At 40.6% G+C, this 18,450-nt stretch overlaps 1 protein-coding gene across 7 annotated transcripts in view; it reads left to right on the top strand.

Annotated features, from left to right (window-relative positions):
* Positions 1-18,450, top strand: part of RNF144A (ring finger protein 144A) — a 112,852-nt gene that overhangs the window by 19,647 nt on the left and 74,755 nt on the right. For 6 of the 7 annotated variants that reach the window (XM_059942280.1, XM_059942283.1, XM_059942278.1 and 3 more), the window contains one exon: positions 4,938-5,082. The exons of the other annotated variant lie outside the window; for it this stretch is intronic. The gene's annotated coding sequence lies outside the window, so the exon portion shown is untranslated. The remainder of the gene's footprint in view (positions 1-4,937; positions 5,083-18,450) is intronic. 7 annotated transcript variants of the gene reach the window in all.

Raw genomic sequence — 18,450 nt, 5'->3', positions numbered from 1 at the left:
TTGTGAATGGGATTATTATACACATGGTTATGTATTACGCCTTTGTATTTGCTGTTATGTCTTAGACATCTCTTCATACCAATGCCTGCAGGTCCAGCTCCTTCTTCACTTATATGAAAGACACCATCTTATGTATTCAGCTTGGCCCTCTTGATGGACATTTAAGTCACTTTCCAGTTTTTATCTTGCAAAGAGTGCTGTGAAGCATTCTGTCATCTGCCCGTTCCCAAAGTGATACCTGGTTATTCCGACACCCGACATCCAGCACCCACCCTGATCCCTATCGGTCCTCATTGCAGCTAATCCTTTCGCTCCTGGTCTTCAGAAACACTTCATCCCCACAGGATCGTCAGCCCTACTTTCTTTTCAGCGTTCACTGCCACCCTTATGTCTTCAATCCTCTTCTTTCTGAAATGTGGCCCTTTCTCCCACTTTCATAATCACCTGGCAAAACCCATTTTTGGGTAAGCCCATTTTCCAGGGCTCCGCCTGGTCCCCTGCCACCCTAAATCTGCACAGTGCTACCTCAGCAGGGCCCAGCAATCCTGCAGTATGTGTGTGTATATATATATGTATACGTATATATATATGTGGGTGTGCGTGTATGTATTACGAAATTCTGAACGTTCTGAGTGGTTATCCCTAACCCCAGTTGTTTCTTTTGTTTTTGTTTTTTTTTGGCCGTGCCATGAGGCACAGCATGCGGGATCTTTGTTCCCCAAATAGGGATCGAACCTGTGTCCCCTGCAGTGGAAGCTCGGAGTCTTAATCACTGGACCGCCAGGGAATTCCCCCAGGTTTTTTCTTATAAGCCTGGTTATTTTAGTGATTCCAGCTGTTCTTTGTGTGGTGAATGAATTTAACAAGGAATAATCTTATGTATAACTCATTAATAGGACCCATTTATATATTGATGTACATACAATTGGTGAAATAATTTCTTTAATGCGTATTTTTGTACCAGGTTGGCTTTCTCAGGTTATTCCAAACAGTTGAGACCTTTGTTATTTGATGTAGCATCCCTGTTCCTATAAAAGGGTGAATTTATTAAATTTACATTGGAATGAAATTGAGATTCCAGAGGAGCACAGACTTAGGAAACAAGAAGCCTGGTCCTAGGCTGTGGTGTGTCATATTTGCTTCCAGTGACAAACGGTAATGTTTTTTATGTTTAATCACCCAGGAGAGTAATGTGTGGGCATAAAAGTTCCTATCAAGTCTGATCTCCTTGAGAGCAGGATCATGCCAGATCCATTTTTGTATCATCCCTACCCAGCATCTCAGCAGATGGTAGGAGTGCAGAAAAAGGTTAATAACTGATAGATGTTTACTATAGGTGTTTCTGCTAAAACCCGGTGCATAGATTCCCGGTTCTCTGCAGCACCAGCACTGAAAATAGCAAGGCTTGTGGGGACCTAGGATGGGGACTGACCGATCACAATCTGTGCAGCTTTGTAAGCAGAGCTCTGTGAAGGGCAGTGTTTCATACCTGGAGGATTGAGCCGAGGCTGGAGGTGGCCACCACTTCCACGAAACATGTGATTGAAGAACCACCGTGGGAAACGCTGCAGCGCTTTAATACTTTAACCCTTGCCTGCTTGGGGAGCCCAGGCAATGCCAGTGTAAGGCAGCCCCCAGAGTGGGGCTCTGGAAGGTGGGCAGGGGTTTTCCGACCTGCTGGCAGCCTGAAAACACACAGGTTGACGGCGCAGCCTCCGGACAGAGAGCTCTGCGTGCAGCCTCTTTTCATGAACCTTTTTCTAATGCAGCTAAAACAGTCTTCTGTTGTCACTGCACCAGCTCACCAAGAGCTTTTCTTTCTTGCTGAAGATTATAGTTCTATTTACTGGCTCTTCGTACCTGGGAAAAATGGCAGAAACATGTAGTAAAGCAGACTTTTGTATTATCTTTTGTTTGAAGGGTTCCTATTGATTGCCAAGTACAGGCAGAGAAAAGATGTGCAAAACACAGGGTCACATTTTCTGAAGTTGGTACCTTGATGCTTCAGGGCAGAGGAGGAGCTTCCTGCAGATAGACAGGGTTGCTTTGTGCAGGGACCAGGTGACGGGCGGGGCTCGCTCAGAGCCCTCAGCCTCCGCATCGAAGGCTGTAGACTTTGGGAGCTGGGCAGGAGCATTGCAGGAAAACTCACTTGCTCAGGCCCCACGTGGGCAAAGCTTGTCGTTTTAGTAAAAGCGCAGGGAGGAAGGGCTAGCTCCAGAGGAGATGTGGGTTTGTCCATTGGGATGTATCTCACGTCTACTCGGATGGAAACATCTGCTGCTCTCGGATGCCCTACTTTGAAGTGACTAGAAAGACAGAATTGATTTTGTTCTTTGCTTCCTGACCATAGACGCCTAAAAATAAGCCAAGTTCAGATGCTGGTGTTGCATTTCTGATGAGCAGGTGTTGTACTTGAGGAGAGAGAAACTTGGGAAATTCTGGAGTTATTATGCCCTTACATTTTTTCCAGTTGATATATTTCTTTTTTAATAATAGTTTCATTGAGATGTAATTCATAAAGTTCATCATTTTGAAGTATACAATTCAGGGGTTTTCAGGATATTCACAGAGTTGTACAAGCATCACCATCATCTAATTCTAGAACATTTTCAGTTCCCTCCCAAACCCCTGATCCAATAGCCGTAGCTCCTTACTCTGCCTTGCCTCAAACCCCTGGAAACCATGAATCTACTTTCTGTCCCTCTGGATTTACCTGTTCTGGATATTCCATATACATGTTTTCTTGCAGTTTGTAGCCTTTTTGGTCTGACTTTTTTTTTTTTTTTTACTTAGCATGATATATTCATAGTTCATCCTTATTGTAGCATTTCAAATCCATTGTGTGGACATACCACATCTTGTTTTCACATTCACCAGTTGATGGGCATTGGGGTGGTTTCCACTTTTTGGCTATTTTGAATACTGCTGCTATGAACATCCACGTACAGGTTGTTTGTGGACGTTTGTTTTCCATCCTCTCGGGTGCATACCTAGATGTGGAGTTGCTGGGCCATACGTGACTCTGTGTTTAACCCTATGAGGAGCTGCCAAACTATTTCCCAAAGCAGCTGCACCACTTTAGTTTCCAGTAGCAATGTGTAAGTGTTCAGAATTCTCCACACCCACACCCATGCTTGTTATCTTCTGTCTTTGATTCTAGTCATCCTAGTGGGTGTGACGTGGTATCTCATTATGGTTTTGATTTGCATTTCCATAATTGAATAGTCATGTTGAACATTTTAAAATGTGCTTATTGGACATTTGGATATCTTTTTTGGAGAAGTGTCTATTCCGATCTTTTGCCCATTTTTTATTTGGGTTATTTGTCTTTTTATTGTTGATTTGAATGTGTTCTTTATATAATCCGGATACAAAGTCCTTATCAGATACGTGATTTGTATATGTTTTCTCCCTTTCTGTGGGTTGATTTAACTTTATTGATGGTGTTCTATAACACACAAAACTTTAAAATTTTGATGGAGTCCCAGTTTATCTAACTTTTCTTTTGTTGTTTGTGCTTTTGGTGACATATCTAAGAAACTAGTACATGATCTAAGGTCACAAGGATTTACTCCTATGCTTTCTTCTAAGAGTTTTATAATTTTTGCTCTTACATTTAGGTGTACCATCCATTTTGAGTTAATTTTTGTGAAAGGTGTGAGGTCTGTGTAGAGATTCATTTTCTGAATGTCAGTATCATTTGTTGAAAAGCCTATCATTTACCCTTTGGATTGTCATGGCACTCTTGGCGAAAATCAATTAACCATAAATGTATGGATTTATTTCTGGACTGTCAATTCTAAGCCATTGCTCTCTATGTCTTTCCTTATGCCAATATCATACTCTCTTGATTACAATAGCGTTTTTTTTATTTTTGGACATCCAAAAGTGTGAATTCTCCAACTTTGCTTTTCTTTCTCAAGGTTCTTTTGGCTATGTGAGATGTCTTGGATTTCTGTATGAATTTTCAGAACTGCTTGTCCATTTCTGCAAAAAAGAAAGCTGAGAATTTAATAGAGATTGCATTGAATCTGAAGACCAATTTGGGGAGTATTGCTGTCTTAACGATATTGTCTTCCGACCCATGAGCACAGGATGTCTTTTCTGTTTACTTAGTTTTTAACTTCTTGTAATGATATATTGGTAGTTTTCAACGTACAAATCTTGCATATCTTGTTAAATTTATTCATAAGTATTTTATTCTTTTTGATTCTGTTTTGGTGCTCTTCTAACAGCATATGTTATTTATCCATTGTACCAATTTCTGCCTTTTGATTGGAGCGTTTAGACCATTTAGTGTAACTACTGATAAGATAGAATTTATGTCTGCCATTTTGCTTTTTTTCCTTATGGATCTTATGTCTTTTGTGTTCCTTTATTCCTCCATTTTACCTTCTTTTGTGTTAGTTTCTAGCATACCATTTTAATTCTGTTGTTCATGTTTTATACATTTTTCAGTTATTTTGTTAGTGGTTGCCCTGGGGATTACAGTTAACCTAATCTTGCCTTATGTTTAAACTTTTCTATGGCCCTAAACCTCTCCCTGTAGGAGTCCCATTGGGGCAAACCTGAATGGCTGTGATTGGAAAAGGAGGGGAAAGAAATGGAGACCCAGGGACACACTGTTATCTGAGAATTGCCTGTGTTGGTAGATTTATCTGTTAACTTCTTTGTGGAATTTGATTACCTATACCGTAAACCTTAGTTTCTTCTCCGGTGATACTTTCCAAATGTTGATCAGATTAGATTTCTAGTAGTTATATCACTAGCTTTCCCTCTTGGGCTGGGGATTTGAAAGGCTGATGCTGGGTTCTAAATCAGCACAATGATCTTTGCTGCCCCCTGCCACCCCCCAACCTGCTCTCTAAGCTCCTGTGCCCTCCTGCTCCCCAGGTGTTCACCCTGCTGAGTCTGATACACTCCCCATCCCCCAGGTCTGCAGGAACCCCAGTGCCAGAGATCTTCTCCCACTACTCCAGATGGGCAGCCTGACATGAGAGGGAGGGCCAGCTGAGCACATCAGGACACCAGGATTTGGCCAGAAGACCGTTCCTCTCCTCCCATCAGGACTTTTCAGAGGTAACTTTGAAATTGGAAAATGAAAGCTTGAAAACCTGCATTTATGTCTTCTTGGTGGAATCTCAGGCCATTGTTGGGAAAGACCCCGACCTGGATGGGTTTTCCTGTACCTCTTAACCACACCAAATAAGCAATTGCCTAGTTTGCTTCCCCTGAATGAATTTTGAGGATGGTCTTCAACATATTATGTTAAGCGGTTATAGTAATTAGTATTTTACAAAGATTACCACACGGGTCCTCATTTTCTGCTTTTAACAAACTCATGAGGCTGTTATTGCTAGTCTGGTTTTGTAGACCAGGAAACAGGTTTAGAAGATCAAAGTGATGCCCCTAGGGTCTCAGTGATTCATTAAGTCGTCCAGAACATATGGATTGAGCAACCATATTGTGCCAGGTGCTGTTCTAACCCAGGACCCACGGTGAGCACAACAGACGCAAACTTCTGTGATGGAGGTTCCAGGTTGGGGGGTGGTGCGTGTGAGTGGAGGGTGGGGACAGGCACCAAGAGACTGACCACCATGTGAAGAAGTAAATTTTATGTCTCATTCCCAGGCATAAGTGTTGTGGAGAAAATAAAAACCTACCAAGTTTAGAGGGGTGGAGTTTTAAATGGAGTGCTCCGGGAGGTCTCATAGAAAAGTCGACATGTGAACGTGGATTTAAGGAACTGTGGGAATTAGCCATTTAACCGACTGGGACAAGAGACTTGGAGCTAGAAGAAAAGGTGGGTGTGAAGGCCCAGAGTCCAGTCTGTGCATCGCAGCACATTGGGGGAACACCGAGAGGCAGGGGAGCCAGCAGAACACCGGGCGGCAGGGGGCAGAGAGTGGTCAGGAGGTAACAGAAACTTGACCATGTTTAGCATCGTGGGCTATTGGGGGGAATTCTAGGCTTTACGGTGGGAAATCAGTGCAGTGTTTTAGGCAGAGGAGGGACGGGATCCATTCTGATAGGCTCATTCTGGTATCAGTGTTGAAGGGTGGGGGGGTAGACCAGGAGACCACTTAGAGGTCATTAAAGAAATCCACTGTAGTAATTCAGACAAGAGATAATTCGGTGGCCTGCTCCACTGGTAGCCGTGGAAGTAGGAAAACGTGGTCACATTCTAGATATATTTTGAAGAAAGAGCCTTTAAGATGTCCTGGCAGAATGGGTGTGGGGCTTGAGAAGAAGGGAAAGTCCATCATGATGGCAGAGATTTTAGGTTGTGCAGCTAGAGGGAGTTGTCGCCACCTGAGATGGGGAAGTCTGCAGGGTGGGGAGGGTTTGGTGCCAAAAGAGGTTAGAAGTTCAGCTTTGAACAAGTTGAGTTTGAGATTATGAGACCCCCCAAATGGAGATGCTGAGTGGACAGGTATATCCAGATCTGATAGTTGAAGATGGTGATCTGAGCTGGAGGTACAACGGGGGTCTTTGGCCTGCAGTTGGTATTTAAAGGAATAAGGTCAGTGAGATCCTAGTGACAGAGGAGTTCTCAGGAGTGGGCCCTGGAACATTCCGGCTTTAGGAGGAGCAAGGGAAGAGGGACACCAAGAGGCAGCCCCCGGAGAGGGAGGGGAAATCCAAGGGTGAGGCATCTCGGAAGCCACGTGAAATCACTTCAGAAGGAGGGAATGGTGAGCTGTGCCCAGCGTGTGGATGGGCCAGATGAGGCGGAGACTGGAATTGACCCTTGGATCAGTGCCACGCAGGTTATTGGTGCCTTTGGTAAAAACAGCAAAATGTCATGTGGGTCTGGTGACTATGGCAACCGAGGGAAAGATGGAGGGAGAACTCTGAGACCGAGACTGTTGACGGCAGTTTGGAGAAGGTTTGCTGCAAAGGGGAGCCGAAAATGGGGTGGTACCTGGTGGGGTAAGTCAGGCCAAGAGATTTCGGTTTTAGTTGGAAGCATTAGCGTGATTTATACATGGATGGGAATGATTCAGTAGAGAGTAAAAAGTTGATAATATAGGACAGAGGGTTGCTGGAAGCATGTCTTGCGTGGGTGAAGGAGGTGCGTTCGTGTACAGGTGGAGTTGTTTGCTTCAGGAAGAGCACACATAGTTACTGGTGGGGGACGGACTACATGACAGACACATGGGTGCCGAGGTGGCGCTCAGGAGAGGTTTTCTTCGGATTGCTTCTGTTTTCTTTGTGAAATAGGAAGTCAAGTCCCCAGCTGAGAGTGCCGTGGTGCAGGAGGGCTTGTAAGTTTGGGGAGGAAGGGAAGGAGGTGCGGAGTGATCACCTGTTAGTCGTTAAGAGTCCACCTGGAGCTCTTGGCCACAAGTTGAAAGACCCCATTGGTGAGATTGTGTGTTTTTCTAGACAGCTCAGCTGGGGAGTTGAGGGCACACACACAATAGCTCAAGAATTGAATTATGGAGATCTGTGAGTCTGTTTCTGTTTTGTAAAAAAGTTCATTTGTATCAATTTTTAATTAGATTTCACATATACATGATATCACATGATATTTGTCTTTCTCTGTCTGACTCACTTCACTTAGTATGATAATGTCTAGGTCCATACACACTACTGTATATAAAATAGATAACTAACAAGGACCTACTGTATAGTACGGGGAACTCCACTCAGTATTCTGTAATAACCTATATGGGAAAAGAATCTGAAAAAGAATGATGGATACATATATAAATATAAGTGATTCATTTTGCTGTCCACCTGAAACTAACACAAATGCGTAAATCAACTGTACTCCAATAAAATTAAAAAAAAAAAAAAGAATTGAATTATCATTTGGCTGAGCAGAGAGGGACAAATTGAAAGGGGTGGCCCCAGCAATGGCATCTGCAGGAGAGAGATGGCCCAGGTCACCTGGAGATTACCACGGTGACTTGAGGACAGAGGACATCAGTCGTGAGGAGGAGGTTGGGCTGGGCGATGGGGGGATTGGAGGTGCAGGAGAAGGGCCAGAGCTGTCTGGCCGGGGACACTGGAGAGAGCGGCTGGGGAGACAAGAGGTGGTGGGCTGACCGTGTGCCTGAACCTGGGGATTTGGGGTGCTTTCGGGAACCTAAATTCCAACGTTCCTTCCCCCGGGCCTCAGGTTCTCATCACCCCACTTTGCCTTTTCACTGCCTGCCCTTTATTTTTTAAATTTTGGGGGCCACACCTCTAGGCTTGTGGGATCTTAGTTCTTAGACCAGGGATTGAACTCGTAGTGAGAGTGTGGAGTCCTAGCCACTAGGCCACCAGGGAACTCCCTCACTGCCTGCCCTGTAAAAGGGCCTGCTCGAGAACTCTCGCTGAATCCCGAACCAGATACCGATATTACCAATGTTCCTCTGGTAATACTGGGAATGTATTGCTGATTTCTTACCGACACATTTCTTTGCTGAGGCAGAGGGAGGCCTGCAGCCGTATCATCAGTGCAGTGAAGACACAGGAAATGTGACAGCTGACATTTGAAGCCGCCCTTCCCCTTCTTCACAGGCCTTGGACACTAAGAGGATTTTTCTTTTTTTTTTTTTTTAACATCGACTTTAACGTTTTAGGGTTATTGCATCCCTCTCTGCAGTACATTTGCTGGTCCAGAGATAGAGTTCCCTCAGGTATGAGGGAAACATGAAAGCACCCTGGAAAAAATGCACTGCAAGGCCAAGTGGAATTGTGCATTCTTTCCTGCATCTGCCCACTCCCACCTCCCAGGACGTTCTGTTTGGGAATCTGTCTCCAGCAAATTCCAAGAGCTGAAATGGCTTCGTAGTTACAAAAGATTCATGTTGAAGAAGCCAAAATACCAGAAAATGGCATTCCAGCACAAGCAAAGATATTTTTAAATGTTTAGGATTTATAAAGAGAAACAGCCTCCGTAGGGTATAAACCACCCCCAATTCACACTTCTGTCATTGACGTAGCTATATCTAAAAGATAGTTTTCTTTTTTCTTTTTCTTTCTTCCCCAAGTGGAGAATGTCATTGGTAAGAAAATAAATCTTCTGTTAAGAAACTTTAACTGAGCCTTGGCCTTGACTCAGCCTTGGGAATGGCCGGCATTTGGAGAGCTGCAGCTGGGACAGCGGGGCTCAACGCTGCTCTTGGCTGGTGAAGCTTTAAGGCAAAGGTCGTTTAAAACTCTAACTAGAATCGAAAATATCAATACCCTGCTTTACTTCTCATGGTTTTGGAGTGGCTGAGGTGGTTACACGAGCAATATTTTTAGAAATAGAAACACTTAGAGATGCTGTTCTGAGATGCCATGGTGGAAGGTCCTGTTAAAATAAATCTTAACGACCACGTTTCCCACATTTGTCTCAACTGCAGTTTCTTTGAATTTTTTTTTTTGTTCTTTTTTTTTTGTTTTGTTTTGAGAGCTATATGTGCTATCCTCTAAGCCGTGCTGTCAAGTCAATATTTCCTGGGTAAGTCTCCGTGAGCGTTCTCGGTGTTTCCACATCCCAAAGTCCAGAGGCAGCGAGAACCACTGGTCAAGGAGAAGCAAGTGCCTGTTCCCTAGGACAGTGTGGATTTCTCTAGACAGCCAAGCATCAGACACCTAATGAACATCTATTATGTGCAAGGTCGTGTGCTTGGGCCAAGAGGGATGGAAGAGTAGACACGGGGCGGGTTTCTGCTGTTAGGTTTTCCTTTGACTACTGTTAACAAGCAGATGTGGAATGCCAATTCCCAAAACTTGAGCGCAGGACAGAGCAGAAGTGAAGCTGTGAGAAGTGGGCGCTGAGCACTAGATCCCTTCACGGCTGAGACATGTCTGAGTGGAGAGGAGAGAGGGACAGAGATGAGAAGGCGGTACGGAAGGCCACTCGGGCTGGACCCTGCAGGTTTGGAGTTAGACTCTTTCCTGTGGCTGGTCGGGAACCGTTATGATTTGCTAAGGGTAGTGATAGGATTTTTTTAAAAAGTGATTTGGACAGATTCATTGGACACTCTTGTGCTCCTAATACAAAGAAGAGATCGAAAGCAGGGAAAACAGTCAAAAGGAAAAGTTTGATCATGTGGCTTAACAAAATTAATGGAATATTTTCCCCCCGATTTAAAAAATACAGTACGTTTTTGATTATTCCCCAAAGCCTAAGAGCAGAGCTTCACAAACACACGCAAGCACTTTTACCAGAGAAATATCATCCTTCTATCATATTTATGATTTTAGCTACATTTAGCATTGCTTGATTAATATCAGTGAGGAAACCTTTAGTATCTAGTCATTATCATGTATTGAAAACTGCGTAGCATAATTGAATTATCTCAATCTCATTTTAATCCTGAATTTACTTATTTTAATGGCTGACTTTATGAGTGTATTCCATAATTTATCTATCCTCTATATATAAACACACTTATTTGAATTTAAAAACAAGGTAAAATCTTTCTGATAGAAAGGAATTCTCATTGGCTCATTGGTTTGACAGTGAGTTATTGGAAGGAGCTAAATATGCAAATACTATGGACAAACATATAGTTGAAACATGGTTATAATAAAATCATGTATTAAGGTATTTTCTATGGAGAGGTGCATTGAAATGAATGTATTTTTTCTCAAATTTTTTTCTGAGTGTGTTTGTTTAAACAAGGGACCTCTATAGTCAGCATGTTGTACATTAGATCCTCAGATCTTATTCATCATGTAACTGAAAGTTTACACTCGTTTATCAACCTCTGCCTATTTCCCACACCCTCCTGCACCTGGCAACCACCTTTCTACTCTTTGCTGTTTCTCTGAGTTTTACTTTCTTTCCTTTTTTTTAGATTCCACATGTAAGTGATACCGTGTGGTCTTTTTCTCTGTCTAGCTTATTTCCAGACAGAGAAATAGCCTCCAGGTTCATCCATGTTGTTGCAAATGGCAGGGTTTCCTCTTTCTTTGAGGCTGAATAATAATAATAATAATAATAATAATAATAATAATAATTATTATTATTATAGCTATAATTATATATGTATATATATATATATATATATATATATATACACACACACACACACATATCACGTTTTCTTTATCCATTCATCTGCCAACAGACCCTTAGGTTTTTCCATACCTTGGCTGCTATGAGTAGAGCTGCAATGAACATGGGGGTGCAGGTATCTCTTTGAGTTCATGATTTTGTTTCCTTCAACATATACCCAGTAGTGGGATTGCTAGATCACATGGTAGTTATATTTATAATAATTTGAGGAACCTCCATACTGTTTTCCATAGTGGCTGTACCAGTTTACATGTCCATCATGTGTCCAAGGATACCCTCTTCTCCACATCCTTGCCAGCATTTGTTAACTCTTGTCTTTTTGATAATAGACATCCTAACAGGTGTGAGGTGACATCTCCTTGTGGTTTGATTTGTGTTTCCCTGATGAATGGTGATGTTGAGCATCTTTTCATGTACCTGTTGGCCATTTGTACATCTCCTTTGGAGAAATATCTATTTAAGTTCCTTGCCCGTTTTAAAATTGGATTATTTGTACTTTTACTATTTTTTTAAAAATAAATTTATTTATTTATTTTTGGCTGTGTTGGGTCTTCGTTGCTGTGCGTGGGCTTTCTCTAGTTGTGACGAGCGGAGGCTACTCTTGATTGCGGTGTGCGGGCTTCTCATTGCGGTGGGTTCTGTTGTTGCGGAGCACGGGCTCTAGGCACGCGGGCTTCAGTAGTTGTGGTGCATGGGCTCAGTAGTTGTGGCTCGCAGGCTCTAGAGCACAGGCTCAGTAATTGTGGCTCACGGGCTTAGTTGCTCCACGGCATGTGGGATCTTCCCGGACCAGGGCTCGAACCCATGTCCCCAGCATTGGCAGGTGGATTCTTAACCACTGCGCCACCAGGGAAGCCCTGTACTTTTACTATTGAGTTGTATGTGTTCTTTCTATATTGGATATTAACCCCTTATCAAACATAAGATTTACAACTATTTTTTCCCATTCTGTAGGTAGCCTTTTTATTTTGTTGATGGCTTCCTTTGCTGTGCAGAAGCTTTTTAGTTTGATGTTTACTTTTTTGTTTACATTGCTTTTGTTGCCTTTGCTTTTGGTGTCAAATAAAAAAAAAAATCATTGTCAAGGCTGGTGTTAAGGAGCTTACTGCCTAGGTTTTCTTCTAGGAGATTTATGGTGTAAGATAGGGGCCCAGTTTCAGTCTTTTGCACGTGACTATCCAGTTTTTCCAACACCATTTATTGAAGAGATTATTCTTTCCTCATTGTATATTCTTGGTGCCTTTGTTGAAAATTAATTGATCCTATACATATGGGTTTATTCCTGGGATTTTTATTATGTTTCATTGATCTATGTGTCTGTTTTACCCAACACCATACTGTTTTGATTACCATAGCTGCATCATATAGTTTGAAATTGGGAAGTGTTCAGCTTTGTTCTTCTTTCTCAGGATTGCTTCAGCTATTCATGCATATTAAAAAAAAAATAAATGATATACTAGAAATTACATTTTTTGAACTGTTGCTACTTTATTTTAAAAAGGCAATATTTCCAATAGGCCAGAAGTTACGTATTCTGCAACTATTTAAAATTCTTCTATAATTTTTAATGGCGACTGAGGAATGTGCTAAAGGCCTGTGTACTTGTAAAAGGTTATTTTTGGCTATAGCCCAGCCCCTCTTCAGCAAAACCAGAAAATCTCTGCTTTGGGCCACACAGAGCAAATTCAAGGCTTTGTGGTGCGGTGGGAAGTGATGGACACAGGGGTCAGAAGACAGGTCTAGGCCCAGCTTCGCCACTAACTTGCCCAGTGCAGCTTGGGAAAGTCACTGACGTCTCAGAGCCTGGATTTTTTCTTAGCAAAACGGGAATGACAGCAATGCTTCCCTACCTACCCAGAAGTCCCTTGTGAGGATCAGATGTGAGTGAAGGATGGGGACGTTTCTCATGATGTGTAAACAACTGTCAGCTATTATTTACTGGTTAGGAACCAAATGCAAGTGAAATGACCACCTGCAGCCTCCTCTGGGACCTGAGGGAAAGGGCAGTGAAGGTGGTGTGCGTGCAGGTGGGGCCGGACCTTGGAACCACAGAAGATGCAAACAAGATGACAGGAAGCACATTGCTCACAGCTGTGAGGAGGGCTAGGCGTTCCCACAGTCATGCACGTTTTGTTCTCTGAGGAGGGATATTCTGACTACTAGGGAGGGCTGCAGGAATTTGGAGGATCTGGCTAAGGGATGTCTTCCAGCACAGGAGGGAGAAGCCACAACCCTAGAGAGTTTGATTTACTCTCTGGCTTCTGAAGCCACTGTCCAAATGTCTAGGGAGAGATGAGGTAACTAGTGATGGCTGCTAATAGCTGTCGTTGGTATATCGCTTTGGAGTTCATACAGGAACCTCCATGTGCACTGTGTACTGTTATTAGCTTACACAGCTCTCCTGTGATTATAGCTATTGTTCTTCCTACTGTCCAGTTGAGAAAACTAAGACTGAGAGCGACTTGTTCAAGATGATGCAACTGGAAATTGGTGGTGGAGCCCAACAAAGCCAGGACACCCAACTTCCAGATCGCACATGACCTTTCTGCCTGATAAAGAAGGTTTTGTATGGACTCTCAGCCCCCAGGAAAGCAGGGAAGATTAGGAAGTCTTGGAGAACATCTTGGTTCAGAAAATTCAGAAAGGAAGTTATTTAAGTTTTTTTTTTTTTTTTGCTGGATATGGTTAACTTTACAAGAAACTTGCAGACTGTTTTCTACATTGGCTGTAACATTTGGGAGTCCCATGAACCATGGATTAGAATGTCACTTCCTCTGCAACCATGCCAACAGGTAGTTATTTAGGTTTGCAAGACACCTTGAGTGCCAGTAGTTAACTACCCAGGTATGGGAGGGGCCATATATATTGAAATGCGATGAATTATTTGCAGAGTTTAGGAACATCCTTGTGAAGTCCATTAGTGGGCGGGGTTGGTGTGGTGAGGGAAGAGGCCAGTTGGGCTCTGGGGCATCCATCCCTAGAAGTGTTAGGAAGTGTAGGCTGTATAAGATGACCACAAGGTACTTTGTAATTTTGTTCTGGATTCTCTCTGCTCAGTTCAAGTTCAACACTGTGGTGCAAGCTGAAGTGAACACCAGAGAGTGTAATCTTATCACTAATATCCCCCAGAAAGAAAATCAAATGAACTATGGGGTTTTGAAACATCAGAATGAAGATCATACTGTGATTTCTCCACTGTGTGAGTGAGTGAACTGAATGTGAGGATTAACAAGAAGCAGGATGTTTTGTGTATAAATTGCTCCAAGATGGGGAAAAATCATATTTCATAACCTTTGAAGAGGAGGCTAGCCAGGGGAAAACAATTCGTAGTCCTTTCTTCCCCCGTGTTTCGGGAATCAGAAAGCTTCCAATAGAATAGAGAAGAAATTACAAGTACAGAATCTGAGGAAGGTTCTTATTCTTTTATAGGACAGGACCCAAAGGGTGTCCTCTTTATTGAAAAGATCATGAAATCTGTAGACCTTAAGAGCTGGTATTGGAGTTGAATCTGGACTTCTTGCGCCCAGAGCTGCCTCCCTGGCCAGGGAGATGGAGGTGTGGGATTGGGGGGGGCGGTGTGGGCATGGTCCAGGACATCCGTTCAGAGAGCTGGCCACCAGCTCAGCCCGGACATCCTTGTTTTCTTTAATTTCATCGATGATGAATCAACAATGAGCTTTATGAATCCCATGAGCTATCGTTGCTCATAACCACCAAATTCGAGTTCCTAAAGCTTACCAGTTAAGCTGGTTACTTAATTTTTTAAATACGTATATGCATGTAGTAAAATTATTAAAATACAGACAGGTTATTAAATACAAATGTAAATGCTTCATCTCTTTGTCCTCCCCAGAGAAAACCACTATTGATTTTTAATTTTTTTTTTTTTTTTTTTAGTTTCCCCATCTAGAAAATTTAGTACCCATGAAAAGATACCCGTTTTAAATCTGAACCAGATTAGACAACACCATTCTGAGCAGAGCTTTTAAAGAAATGTGTTAAGTCGGATCCGGTACATACAACACTTTATGTATGTGAGTTATGAAGCATAATTAATGAATATCCATGAACCTGTCTCTTAAAGAAAAACATCATTAACACTGTGACATTGATGTGGACATTTTCCTCTATCTGACTGCTCTTTCCCCCGCACTATCATTTAATCTTCCCTTGCTATTTTTGGTAGTCTGTATTCCTAAAAGTATATATAATGTTACTAATTAAAAATTGTGTCATGCTGTTGTTCAGTGTTTTGTTTCTAAGATTTAACCACCTTGTTCCGTGAGGCTATATTTATTCATCTCACTTACATAATATCTGATAAGGTTGACATCCATGCTTCCTCCTGTCAGTGGGTGTTTGAGTTATTTTCAGGCTTTTATTGTCACAAAATACTCTGCTATTTATATTCTTGCACATATCTCTGCTATACGTACACCATTTTTTTTTCCTTGGTTATATACCTAGGAGGAGAGTTTGGGCCTGAAGAAAGGCTAATTCATGACCAGCTTTACAAGAAAATGTCCTGGTGATTTCCACAGTGATTATACCACCAATGCACATTGCCATCAGCAGTGAATAAAAGTTTCCTTTAAGATTCATGCCTGCCTTATCCCAACACTTGGTGTTATTGGACTTCTTAATTTTTGACAAATTAATAGTAAAGTGAACTTAATGTACCAATAATATTGAGCTTCTTTTTACATATTTAATTATCATCTGTTTCATCTATTGTAAAAGGACTGTTCATCACCTTGGTCTAGTTTCCCAATGGGTTGTATATTTTTTTTCATTGATTTGAAAGCATTCTTTATATATTCTGAAGATTCATACTGTTAAAAATATTACCTTCTAGTTTGTGCCATATATTTTCACAAGGTGCTTTTTGATGAACAGAAGTTCTTGATTTTAATGTATTTAATGTATACAACCTTGGCCATTTATAGTTAGAGCCTTTCATTTAAGATATTCTTCTGTATCCCAAGGTTATAAGTTACTCCCTTATTTTCTTTTATCAGTTTTACAATTATTTGGAATTAATTTTTGTGTGTGATAGAGCAATCCAGGATTATTTTTATCCATAAAGAATAATAATTCGCCTAGTACCACTTATTGAATAATCCTTTTTTTCTATTGATCTGGGATATACAGTCTGTAATATATTGAGTTTCCCTAAGTGCATGGGTTTGTTTTTCTGTGTTGTCTCTATTTGTATGTTGGTTAATTTGCCCACCTCTGTATCAGTGCTGCCTGCTCTTAAATACTGTAGCTCTCTACGAAGTCTTGATATTTGGTCCTTTCATCTTTTCCCTCTTATTGGGTGATGTTTGGCTGTACGTGGACTTTTGCTCTTCTATAGAGATTTTAGAGTTAGTTTATGAAACAGCAATAGCAACAATAAAAACAGCAACAAAACCTGTGGGGAATTTGCTTGGATTGCATTCAATCTATAGATCAATTGAGAAAAAATTGACTTTTTTTGATATTGAGTTCTCCTATCCATGAACATTGTGTCAGTATCCATATATTTGTCTTCACAAATGTTTTTTGGGAAAGCTTTGTACTTTTCTGTAGATAGGTCTTACTCATTTGCTGTATGCTTCTAGGTACATGTGACATGTTTGTTTCCAGCCACCTCAGTTTTGGTGTGCCTTCAGAGATGGCGTCTTTGCTGGAGGATAAAAATGTAATTGAAATCTATACATTGATCTTGCATCCAGCCTCTTAACTAAACCTTTAGTATTTCTAATATTTTGTCTATGGATCCTCCTATATGTAAAAAGCCATTTGTGAATAATTAAAGTATGGTTTATTCCTTTCAATTCTCACATTTTCTTTTTCCTGTTTTCCTTGTTTGAGTTAGGACCTCCAGTACAATAATGAATTGGAGCAATAGAAGATAGCCCTTCATTGTTCCTAATCTTTATAAGGAGTGTTCTAATTTGATTAAGAATGTTGTTTGCTATCACTTTTTTTCCAAATACCCTTTATTAGGTTAAGGAAGTTCCCTTATGTTTCTGTTTTACAGAGTTTTGTTTTCTGCTTTTATTCGTAAGTGTATGCTGAGTTTTATCAAAGGCTGCTCTGCATCTATTAGGATGACCGTATGATTTTCACTGTTTTCCTGTTACTATTTTATCTTACACGTATGGCTCATTCCGATGGTAAACTCTCTTCTATGCCTAGGATAAATCTAGCTTGTTCGACTTTATTTTTTTCCCCCTAAATACATGCCTTATGCACATCTGGATTCTATTTGCTCTTATTTTGTTTTAAATTTTTGTTTCTTTACTCATGAGTAAGTTTGGCCTCTATCTTTCCTTTCTTTAACTGCTTTTTGTCTGATTTAGAGAGAGGATTTTTTTTTTCTATTTTTCTATTTCTTGCAAGAGTTTCTGTATGATTTGAATTATCTGCTCTTGAAATTTTGGTAGTACTCAGCTAAAAACAAGAACTCGTGCTTTCCTTGTTGCAAGATTTTTATCTATTTAATTTTTTTGAGGCTTTTAAAATGATCTGAATCCCTATTCCTTTTTAAACTGAATTTCTTTCAGTTTTCTTAAATTATATTTTTCTAGGAGTATATTCCTCGTTACCTGTTTTTCAAATTAAAATTAGCATAAAATTATTCATTTAGTTTAAGATCCCTGCTATCCATATTTTTCATTACAAATATGTTAATTGGGCCATATCTCTTTTTTCTTCCTTGACCAATCTGCCAGACAGTGTATGTTTTATTATTATTTTCAAAGAAAAATACTTTTGACTCTGTTGACTCTATTTTAACTTTGTGTTTTATTTATTTTTGTTTACCTGTTAATAGATCTTTTCTTCTACTTGCTTTGTGTTTATTCTGCAGTTTCTTTTCTAACTTCTTAAACCAGAGACAGCTCAATAACTTTTAGACTTCTTTTTAAATATAAGCATTTAAGATTATAAATTTCTTAGTACTGCTTTAATGGCATCTCATAGGTTTTGTTAAACAATATTCTCAGTATGTTTAGTTCTACATGTTTTTAAAGTTCAATATTTTCTTCTAAACCCATGAGTTTATTGACAAGTCTTCTGTGATTTTCAAGCATGGAGAATCTTTTCATTATTGATGTCTGTCTTAATTGCACTGATGTCAAAATACATGATCCATATGATACCAGCTACTAGAAATTCGCTGGTCATTCTTTATGTCCCTGTGTAAGGTCAGTTTTTGTAAATGTTCTGTGTATTTTTGAGAAGATTGTGGATTTTCAGTTTGTTGATTATGAGAGTTCCTATGTCTATTAAATTTAGATTGTTAATAGTGCTTTTCATATCACCTCTATTTTTCCTAATTTTCTATATTTGCTATATTAAACAATGTATTGTGATTTCCCCACTGTGGTGGTATATTTGCCATTTTTTTCAGAAACTATTTTATTTTTGCTTTTTATATTTTGAAGCTA

Source organism: Balaenoptera ricei, chromosome 13 (assembly GCF_028023285.1).
Source record: "Balaenoptera ricei isolate mBalRic1 chromosome 13, mBalRic1.hap2, whole genome shotgun sequence".
In the NCBI taxonomy this organism is placed as follows: domain Eukaryota; kingdom Metazoa; phylum Chordata; class Mammalia; order Artiodactyla; family Balaenopteridae; genus Balaenoptera; species Balaenoptera ricei.
The sequence above is the reverse complement of the archived record's forward strand: the minus strand, read 5'-3'. Positions and strand labels throughout refer to the sequence as shown.